Genomic DNA, 8,014 nt, shown 5'->3' with positions numbered 1-8,014 from the left:
GCTTATAGCGCTCCAGAGCGACCACTGGGCTCTGTTGAGGGGGCGACCAATATCAGCTTGTCGGGTTAGCGCATTTAGGCGGTTGCTGCTCGTTTCAGGAAGTGGGGCATACGGGCCGTGTGGAGAGTATAGGGCGGAAGAGGCGGCTGCCGACGGCAGGTGTGTGTGTGTGTGAGTGTATATGCGGCGACCAGCTGCGAGTCGGCAGACACCGGGCAGCGCGCGCCTGGCCGCCCCGTGCGTCTGCGTTGGCGAACGCGACGCCGGCGTCGCCTGCCTGCACCCGGCGTCCGCTGCCGGTCGCGTGGCGTAGCCGCGTGGTGGCGGCCCGCCGCAGCTGCTGGCGCCACGGCCGCAGCTGGCGCGCCAGTTGCACAGTGCAGCGACACCCGGCGACGCGCGCGCGCGGCAGGGGCGCAGCGCAGCCCCAACTCACCACTCCGACCAGAATGACTCTCTGCGACACGCCGATCGCTAATTAAAAAAAAAAAAAAAAAAAAAAAAAAAAAAAAAAAAAAAAAGAAAAAAAACCGATACTCCGCCGAATACAGTTACCGGAATTCCCTAAAGTCTTCCTAACAATGCCGATCGTGACAGTATATCGAAAATAAAATAGTAATGTTTCGATGCTCAGACTCAAATCGGCAGTCGAGATCGTAATAATAAACTGCTGGCCATTAAAATTGCTACACCAAGAAGAAATGCGGACGATAAACGGGTATTCATTGGACAAATATACAGGGTGATTCAAAAAGAATACCACAACTTTAAAAATGTGTATTTAATGAAAGAAACATAATATAACCTTCTGCTATACATCTTTACAAAGAGTATTTAAAAAGGTTTTTTTTTCAACCAAAAAAAAGTTCACAGATGTTCAATATGGCCCCCTCCAGACACACGAGCAATATCAACCCGATACTCCAACTCGTTCCACACTCTCTGTAGCATATCAGGCGTAACAGTTTGGATAGCTGCTGTTATTTCTCGTTTCAAATCATCAATAGTGGCTGAGAGAGGTGGCCGGAACACCATATCCTTAACATATCCCCATAAGAAAAAATCGCAGGGGGTAAGATCAGGGCTTCTTGGACGCCAGTGATGAAGTGCTCTGTCACGGGCTGCCTGGCGGCCGATCCATCGCCTCGGGTAGTTGACGTTCAGGTAGTTACGGACAGATAAGTGCCAATGTGGTGGCGTTCCATCCTGCTGAAATATGAATTGTTGTGCTTCTTGTTCGAGCTGAAGGAACAGCCAATTCTCTAACATCTACAGATACTGTAGTCCAGTTACAGTAGCACCTTCGAAGAAAAAAGGACCAAAAACTTTATTGGCTGAAATGGCGAACAAATGTACAACTAAATGAAACTTTATAGCTCCCTTAATTCGCCGACAGATAGTGCTTAGCTCTGCCTTTTGTCGTTGCAGAGTTTTAAATTCCTAAAGTTGTGGAATTCTTTTTGAATCACCCTGTATTATACTAGAACTGACATGTGATTACAGTTTCACGGAATTTGGGTGCATAGATCCTCAGAAATAAGTACACAGAGCAACCACTTCTGGCCGTAATAACGGCCTTGAGACGCCTGGGCATTGAGTCAGAGCTTGAATGGCGTGTACAGGTACAGCTGCCCATGCAGCTTCAACACGATACCACAGTTCATCAAGAGTAGTGACTCGCGTATTGTGACGAGCCAGTTGCTCGGTCACCATTGACCAGACGTTTTCAATGGGTGAGAGATCTGGAGAATGTGCTGGCCAGGGCAGCAGTCGAACATTTTCTGTATCCAGAAAGGCCCGTACCGGACCTGCAACATGCGGTCGTGCATTGTCCTGCTGATATGTAGGGTTTCGCAGGGATCGAATGAAGGGTAGAGCCACGGGTCGTAACACATGCGAAATGTAACGTCCATTGTTCAAAGTGCCGTCAGTGCGAACAAGAGGTGACCGAGATGTGTAACCAATGGCACCACATACCATGTCATAGGCCAGTATGGCGATGACGAATATGAGAACACTTCCAATGTTGCCTTAAATTTGTGAATGTATCGATACATCGAAAGTAATTTACTGGGTGTTATTTTAACCTGAGACAACTAATCTCGAAAACGAGGCATCGTACGGAAAAAATGCTCAAGGTGAAAAGTTAGTCTCAGTAAAGGGGACATGTGTCTCCACTACAGCTGGCCGCATTCTAACCGTCCCTTCTGCGTGGACGGATCAACTTCTTATTTTCAAATGACAACTGACCTCACACACCATTTTTATTACATACGCGGATTCTATGCCAAACAGGGTTTCCTCAAAACTATTATTTGTGATTCGTGGTAGATGGCTCTGTAATTGACGAATATTAAGAGTGCCTGTTTCTTTAAAATTCAGAACAGACGCATTCGTTTCTATATTTCACGAACGATGTACAGGGCGACAATCATTGAACTATAGGATTTAGGTTAAGACATGTTCGATGCGCCTGACATTGGCGATGATGTGGCGCAGACGAATAATGAAATTCTGCATGTCGGAACATCGATGCTGTCAATGATCTTCTGAATGGCTGTTTTCAGCCCAACTATTATTGTTTTGGGGTTATTGCTGTACACGTTTTCTTTAATATAGCATCACAGAAAGGAGCCGCATGTGTTCAGATCCGCAGAATATGGCGACCAATCGAGCCCCATGCCAGTGGCCTCTGGGTACCCCAGAGCCAGAATGCTCTCCCCAAAATGCTCCTCCAGGACATCAAACACTCTCCTGCTTCGATGCGGTCGAGCTCTTGCATCTTCAGCTACATCTACGTGATTACTGTGCTGTTCACAATAAACTGCCTTTCAGAGGGTTCAATGAACCACATCCAAGATGTCTCTCTACCGTTCCACTCTCGAACGGCGTGCAGCAGAAGCGAGCTCTTAAATTTTTCTGTGCGAGCCCTGATTTCTCTTACCTTACCGAGATGACCGTCTCTGCGCATGTAGGTGGGTGCCAACAGAATGTTTTCGCAATCGGAGGAGAAAACAGGTGATTGAAATTTCATGAGAAGGTCCCATCGAAACGAAAAACGCCTTTCCTTCAATGATTGCCGCTCCAATTCACGTATCATGTCCGTGGCACTATTTTCCCTATTTCACGATAATACAAAACCACACCTTGTCGAAATCAGGGTCACTTTGGATAATAGTGATGAAATCATCTTCCAAAACCTTCACATACCGTTCGGTAGTCACCGTACTATCAAGGAATATCTAACCGATTATTCTGTGACTGGACACTGCACACCACACAGTCACCCGTTGAGGGCGAAGCGACTTCTCGATCGCGAAATGCGGATTCTCAGTCCCCCAAATGCGCCAATTTGGCTTAGTGACGAACATATCCAAATGAAAGTGGGTTTCATCGCTAAACCAAACGATGCATGAGCACATTAATTCCCTTCAAGCCCCGCGGCCAACCGTCTAGTTCCAACGGCCTATCGCAAACCGTTCAGAAGTTATGACGATTTTATTTCATACAGTTCAGTAAAAATGTACATTCAGTTCTTTGTGGTTTATAGGTTGGAATTTATAATTAAATGTTCCTTGACACATATTAATTTCAACTTTATCTACGATAATGATAGAAGTTGAAGAAATAAACTAAAATTGTGCCACAGCGGGGATTTGAACGCGGGTCTCCTACTTACTAGGCGGATGTTTGAAGGAAAATTTAGTTATATTAGATCTACGGACCACCTACGCCTGACGTACAGGCAAGAGTTTCCCATTACCTACAAAGTTGGGGTGCTGTTCTAGTACTGGAGAGCCTCGGCAATATTGACGATTCTGGAAGGGAAAGTAGGCTGAAGGACTCAGCTCACGTTTGTGTTACGGACAACACTTTCCGTGTACAGCTACAGTGCTGTAACGGCCACCGCACCTGCCTCATAAACGGGACACTAGACTTCTAGACCTGGCCGTAGCACAAATTTTAATTCATTTCTTCAGCTTGTATCTTTATCGTTGATATTTGTACTCAAAATTTACTGTAGTGTTTCGAATTTAATTATACAGATGCGAGGGACCAGGGCTAACAGTGTATTTAACACTAAATTCTTCTAGATTCTTCATATGGAAATGATGCTCTAAGCCCCCCCTTTTCTAACTCCGACTTTTGCTGTTGCACATGGATTAAGAAGAAACGCGAACTGACTGTAATCGACACTACAAGTGGAGTTTGGCACCTGCAAAAATTTAATTTGATAGAAATTAATTTGATAAAGAAAGTTTCATTAACGTAGTCAGAAATGAAAGGGTTGCTCTACCGATCTACAGAATGGAAGTTCTGTCGAAAACAACAATAGGACTTATTATGACTAAACTCAAAATAATAAACAAAACATATTTACAATACATCAGATTGGATACTCAAATAAATGCTGTGAGGGTGTCCATAAACTAGCTTGTGACATTTATGACCAAGTGGTATGTGGAGCCAATTCCTTGCAACTCAGATCTAAAGAGAAACACCCAGCCAACCCAACATTAATTGCAGCTACAGTAGTGAGAACTCAGACAAGGAACACCCAAGGCAGAACCACGATAGGAAAGACGGGAACAGGTGCGCTCTGCTGAGCTCTGATTAACACATAGCGAAATTCCCTAATCTGCCGATGCTGCGGGCGTAAATTACCAAGCTGTCTTCTTAACTGCAAGGACACGATCTGGCGTACCGGAGGCGATGGCTGGTTGCTCCGACGTCCCTTTGTGGTGATGATAATGTCGCGAGTATAGCCCAAAACAAATTATTTTGGTCTGGTTGTTCCAGACTAAAGACTTCCTAACAATTCAACTGCGCCTCTTAGGGAGACAAAGAAGGCTCGCCACACAATCACTGACGGTACAGTGATTGATTTTAAAAAAGCAAAGTCATTCCGTAACTCCGATACAGTCAACTTTAGCCAAAACTGCTCAATACGGGCAACATAGGCCGCTTGTACGCAGAACGCTCAATTGCCAACTGTACTCGGAAAGTTGCGTTGAAGTCGAAGCTTCAGCAAGTTCGTCAAACAGGTACAATTAAATGAAACTATATTAGACAGCCAACGGAAGGCAAGTTGTCCAGAGCAGCGAGAGCTCAGTCTTGTAACCTACTCTGACCGAAAGGCGAGAGCCGACTCTCTCAAGATCACCCGTACAAGCCGAACACAGAACATTCCTGCCCCCACGACAGTGGCCGTGGTTAAACGTTCCAATCAGCAACTCGAAAACCGGTGGAAAATTCCACTCTATTGCCGAAGCACTACTATTCCACCAATGGAGATACTTTGCCCCAATTTCTGCACCGATTTTGCTACGTCCCGGAGCTATCCCCTGATGAAGCTATTCACAGTTATGATTTTGCAGAAAACGTGAGAATTTTCCCGCCAAGACTGCCTGGGAACACAAGTCATTCCCACTTCTCGCTCATAGCCCGTCAGAAAGCGTTTCCACTAAGTTTCTGCGAAGTAACGGAATCTCTAGCCTCAGCCGCTCCTTCAGGCCCGTGTGGGCGTGTCACCCCCGCTCTTACTATGATGTCGACGTCTGGACAGCATCCACTCGGGTCCCTCACACCCGTCGGCATAACCCTTTCAAGATCAGCAGAACCCGCCTGTCACCAGACCACCGGGGTGACGAGAGACGCTGCGTGGGAAGTCCGCGTGTGAAGGAATAACAACTTTTCACCGCATGTGGCTATTCATATCTTCTGAGTTCTCAACACTAGCCTTGTAATCACCATACTCGGCTATACTTCCCCAAACTGAATTACTCATTGTAAGAAATAAATGTGAGAGGGGGCAAGTCACTGTCTGCATCGTAAAGGCATGCAACCTCTCACAGTACAGTCTGGTTAGCCGTTTCAGTGTTTGGTCATAAGCTACATTTAGCGTCATCCATTTTCGCGTCGGAATGCTTGATACCGGTGAGTCACCTTACCTCTCACCTCTGGGATGCTTCATGTCGTTGAGTGTCTTTGGCAGGTGCGCCTGTCCCTGTCATTCATGGTCATTGTACCTTGTTGCAATCGCTGTGGCTTGTATTCTGCCGTTAGTAAGATTTGCATTGTGTTAGAGCCTCAGTCATTGCAAATGAATCTTAAACAACGGAGCCCAGTCTTGCCAACATGTGTATAACTATGGAAGCTTTCTGACATAGCTGAGAAATATGTGTGTGAGAGTAAACGCTTCTCGTTCAGGGCTATGCCCAAATACTCTAATACCTCACTGCATAGCGCCGACGTTCTCCCAGTTCTCAGAGTAAGATTCCACGAGCAAGAGAGTCTGCCCATGAGCAGCAGGTAGGTAGTCCTGTTTGCTGCGATTTCTTATTTGTTATCTGAGCACCAGTTCTGCACATGAGCAGGCGCTTCATAGGCTCTTCTTTCCAGCCTGGCTCTTGAGTCCTCTGACACCGTAACCAGTTTGTCATCGGTACCTGAGTGTTTTCACTCAGAGTTGTTAGCATTGGCTCGTGCGTGCGGTCCTTGAAAACTGATTACATCCAGAAACCTGCGGACAACCTTTACTTATTTCACCTCACTACCTTACTGAATGTTGTGCCCCACTAGATATTTTGCTCTTAACACTAGTCTAGGAAGCTCTGGTACAAACATTTTGGGACCTATAATTGTTTCCACCGGCATGCACTGCTGGCCAGCATACTTTCAAAGGCGCCCGAAATGTGAACCATACTTGCTGCTACAGTTGTCAACAGTACTGCGAGCGCAGTTAATTGTGTCGTCTAAGAATCTGCGGTTTCTGAAGCCGCATTGGCTCTGGTTATGACCGTACACCTCCATGTAGTTTTCTGCTCAGCAAGCGCTCCTGCACTTTACCCCAAAGTGCTAGGAGTAGAGATTGGTCTGTAGCTCTTAGGAATCATAGGATCTCTGTCCTTGTGTTTCTGGTTTATTACCGCTAGCGCAGACTTCCAGACCACAAGGATTCTTCCTTGTCACAGCGATTCCTTCAACAAGTGTGTGAAGAATGGAATAATTTCGCTCTTTACTGCTTTTAACGTTTCGTTGTGCTTACAATTAAGGCTGACAGATTTTCAGTTCTTCATCTGAGCGATAGCGATTACCCCTTCTTCTTGTGCAAGTGGTAGAACGATACTTGGGCTTTCTTATGGGGCACACATACTTTCTAGTGCCACTCTTTGGAGATCGTCATCGCTTTCTCTGTTATCTTCTGGAAGAAGCGACGTCAGAAGGTATTCAGTGGTGTCTCTCCAACCTTTAGTAGTAGGCCCATCCTGTTTACGCAACGTAGACAGACTAGTTGATGTTTTTACTTTCTCCATTATGCAATGGTTCTGTATTAGTTGCCTTTGAACGTATTGCTCCCAGTGCCAAAGCAAATGCTGCCAGTGGTACCTATGACATCTTTCTATAACGATTGGCCAGCCTCTCCTCGTGTCCTAAAGCTATTTGATAACATCTGAGCAATTGCTGTATACCTTGTTTCAGATTTTTAAGCTCTGCGCTACAAGGTGTACCATAGTGTCTAACAGTTTTCTGTGTTGGAACGGTAACATTTTGGCGTTTTGTAGGAAAGTTGGTAAGCGTCCGTGCCATGTAGTCTACGTTGCGGTCAGCAAGGTTACTTTCTGCACTTAGTTTTCCCCAGTTAGCCTTTTTAAAATTATATCTAAGACGATTGTGGCAACGGCCTTGCCGCAGTGGATACACCGGTTCCCGTGAGACCACCGACGTTAAGCGCTGTCGGGCGTGGCCGGCACTTGAATGGGTGACCACCCAGGCCGCCATGCGCTGTTGCCATTTTTGGGCGTGCACTCAGCCTCGTGATGTCAATTGAGGAGCTACTCGACCGAATAGTACCGGCTCCGGTCAAACAAAGCCATCATAACGACCGGGAGAGCGGTGTGCTGATCACACGCCCCTCCTATCCGCATCATCAACTGAGGATGACATGGCGGTCAGATGGTGCCGATGGGCCACTTGTGGACTGAAGACGGAGTGCTTGTGCTAATATGATAGT

At 46.3% G+C, this 8,014-nt stretch overlaps 1 pseudogene; it reads left to right on the top strand.

Annotated features, from left to right (window-relative positions):
- The first annotated feature begins 7,676 nt into the window (after nt 1–7,676).
- Nucleotides 7,677–7,794, top strand: LOC126476886 (5S ribosomal RNA; annotated as a pseudogene).
- The last annotated feature ends 220 nt before the right edge of the window (nt 7,795–8,014 follow it).

This window comes from Schistocerca serialis, chromosome 4 (assembly GCF_023864345.2).
Source record: "Schistocerca serialis cubense isolate TAMUIC-IGC-003099 chromosome 4, iqSchSeri2.2, whole genome shotgun sequence".
Lineage (NCBI taxonomy): Eukaryota > Metazoa > Arthropoda > Insecta > Orthoptera > Acrididae > Schistocerca > Schistocerca serialis.
The sequence above is the reverse complement of the archived record's forward strand: the minus strand, read 5'-3'. Positions and strand labels throughout refer to the sequence as shown.